We start from the raw sequence: 3,389 nt of genomic DNA on the forward strand, positions 1-3,389 counted from the left end.
ACTATCAAGTTCTTTCTTTGCCAATATTGAAAACATTAACTTAGCCTCTTTTATTCTTGATAATATGTTAGGAGACTCTGGAGAGGAGCAAATGAACAAAGTCAGATTACCAGAGAAGAAAAGAATAAAGAGCAAAAGAAATATAAACAAACTAAAAAGTTAAAAAAGAGGTTATATATTTTAAATATCAGACAGTGGAAAATGAGGCTAAATGGGGGTATTAGGTGTGCAAAATTTACCTCCACTAAAATACCAATGTTTGGAAGACTGTTATTAGGATCAAAAGTTTTTTTATAACTTATTTCATCTTCTTTCTGCACCCTCATCCATCCACTAGTTAACAAAGAGTAAAACAATGTTGGGTCATCCAGTTCTTTAATATAATAATTTAATAATGGCTATGTTCTCAAACATTCTCTCATTGGGATCAAAATCCTTAATTATTTGGATAGTTTTCCCTTCACCTGCTAAGTTAGTCTTACCTTGGTACTTTGCTGTTGACCCTTTCTGATTCTCTTTATCAAGAGCTGCGATCCCTATGCTACAAAAGAATCATAGGCAGTTCAGCGAGTTAAACTTCACAGCCTTCCTTTGCCTGATCATGCTGTGCTATAAAATTGCTGTTACCGAACCGCAGACTTCTCTTGGTTGTAAAGGGAGGGTTCTCTTTTCAGGTCCTAAATGGACAGCAGGGCCAATGACTCCTCTTTTCGCCCCCAAAAGTTATTTTATTTATCTAACGCATCATTCTCTTTTCCAAAAAGTGAGAAATCAGGACTCACATAGAATACTTATCTCTCTTCCTTTCCCCCCAATACCTTCAAGCTGGGAAATCAACTGACTTTGCTTCCACTCCTTTATTCTTTTTGCTTTGCAGAAACAGGTGAATCCTGATGCCTCTCCTGCTACAGGAAACCTGAATTACTGGAGTCCTCTAAAGTACATTTATTGATATGGTAAAGGAGAATAAAGAATTTGGGAAATCCATTCTTAAGACAACAGCCAGACATTCAAAGCTATTGTTTCATGTATAATCTGATTTGAATGTCAAAAAATATATATTGCTTATGTATTTCTTTTTGCATTCCATCTGCAACACATTTTAATATTCCTTTAAGTAGAGAAAGTAGGGTAAGCCAGAGCAATGGCCAGTACTCAGGAAATCGAAATGGTAAGACATTATAATTTTAATATCAGTCACTTCCGTTAAAAGCTTATTTAAAAGCTCACCATATCTACCATTGAAAAATTATTCTTTTTGCTTAATTTACTATCACACTTAATACATTTCTTAGTTTTTAAAATTAAAAATAGTAGATATTTTAAAAGAGTAATACAAGCTTCATAATGAAATGCATTACTTCTCTCTTTTAACCTAACAAAATCCAGAAACAATTTTCTAAGAAGTAAATACTATTTTCTGTTTTTAAATAATTAAGGTGAATGCATGAATTATAAGTTCACTTGGGTGTGTTTTGGTTAAGGAACACACCCCTTAAGCCCACTCCTCAGAGAACATTTTCATCAACCTTAGAAAATTTCCTTATGTTCCTGTAGGATCAATTTTCCACACTCCAGAGGCAAACAGTGCTCTGATTTCTATCATGCCATGTTACTTCTGCCTCTTTTCTTAAAATTTATGAATGATTACCTAAACTACGAACCAGTACCATTTATATCTGATTCCTTTCACTTACATAATGCTTTTGAGTTTAATCAAGATTGCCACATGTGTTAGCATTTCATTACTTTGTAATGCTGTGGATTGCTGTAAATACCATCCACTCTTCCGGACCATGGGTTTGGCGTCCTTGGATTTAACCAACCAAGAGTAAAAAATATTTGGGGAAAAAAATGTGTCTCTACTGAACATGTACAGATTATTTTTCTTGTCATTATTCGCTAAACAAAGCAATATAACAAGTGTTTACATAACATTTACATTGTTTTAGATATAAGTAATCTAGAGATGACTTTCAATCTATGGGGGCAGAGTCAAGAATGGGAGATGAGTGGAGGTCTGAGCATCACAGCGGCCCCCTCTTTTCTCTCCCCACCTTTACCGGTCTGCTCAGCTCACAGAATACCTTTCCACCATGACTCCCTCAGCAAGTTCCTGCTGAAACAAAGCATCAAGCAGATGTACATGTCCCTGCCTCAGGGTGAGAAAGTTCAGGCCATGTGTATCTGGATCATTGTGACTGGAGAATGACTGCACTGCAAGACCCATACCCTGGACGGTGAGCCCAAGTGTGTGGAAGAGTTGCCTGAGTGGAATTTTGATAGCTCTAGTACTTTCCAGTCTGAAATCTCCAACAGTGACATGTGTCTTGTGCCTGCTGCCATGTTTTAGGACCCCTTCCACAAGGACCCTAACAAACTGGTGTTCTGTGAAGTTTTCAAGTACAATCGAAAGTCTGCAGAGACCAATTTGAGGTACATCTGTAAATGGATAATGGACATGGTGAGCAATCAGCACCTCTGGTTTGGCATAGAGCAGAAATATACCCTCATGGGGACAGATGGGCAGCCTTCGGTTGGCCTTCCAATTGCTTTTTTGGGCCACACAGTCCATATCACTGTGCTGTGGGAGCAGACAAAGCCTATAAGAGGAATGTCTTGGAGTCTTATTACCAAGCCTGCTTGTATGCTGGAATTAAGATCGCAGGGACAAATGTTGAGGTCATGCCTGTCCAGTGGGAATTCCAAATCGGATCCCATGAAGGAATCAGCATGGGAGATCATCTCCCGTTTCATCTTGCATCATGTATGTGAAGACTTTGGAGTGATAGCAGCAACCTTTCATCCGAAGCCTATTCCTGGGAACTGGAATGGTGCAGGCTGCCACACTAACTTCAGCACCAAGGCCATGTGGGAGGATAAAGGTATAAAGTACATTGAGGAGGCCATCAAGAAAATAAGCAAGTGGCACCAGTACCACATCCGTGCCTATGATTTCAAGAGGCGCCTGGAAAATGTCTGTTTCCTAACTGGATTCCATGAAACTGATGGCAGAAGCGGCCCATCTGGAGCAGCTGCTGCCATGATGCTGGCTGCAGCTGGGGAGGCACCACCTGGGCTCTGTGCTCCATGGAGCAGGCAGGAGCCAAAAACAGGTGGGATCTCTGCCCCCTCCTGAGTTGGAGGGGTGGGAGCTCCACTCTTCCAGGTGCAGCTGTATCCTCCCAGCCATGACTGCAGACCCAGGCATCATTGTACTCTCGGGAACCTGGAAAGCCCCCTTTCCCCAAGACTCAGAAGTGCCTGCTTGTGCTACCTGGCCTCTCCTGGCTCCTGGTGCCCACTCCGATTTTGGAGCAAAGTTGATGCTGAGCCCAGGCACAGTTGCGCCCTGACTGGGTGTGTGCACACTTGGGGCAGTGCTGACA

At 41.0% G+C, this 3,389-nt stretch overlaps 1 pseudogene; it reads left to right on the forward strand.

The window, feature by feature from the left end:
* The first annotated feature begins 2,096 nt into the window (after positions 1-2,096).
* Positions 2,097-3,139, forward strand: LOC126932311 (glutamine synthetase-like; annotated as a pseudogene).
* Positions 3,140-3,389: the final 250 nt, after the last annotated feature.

The sequence above is a fragment of the Macaca thibetana genome, chromosome 12 (assembly GCF_024542745.1).
Source record: "Macaca thibetana thibetana isolate TM-01 chromosome 12, ASM2454274v1, whole genome shotgun sequence".
Lineage (NCBI taxonomy): Eukaryota > Metazoa > Chordata > Mammalia > Primates > Cercopithecidae > Macaca > Macaca thibetana.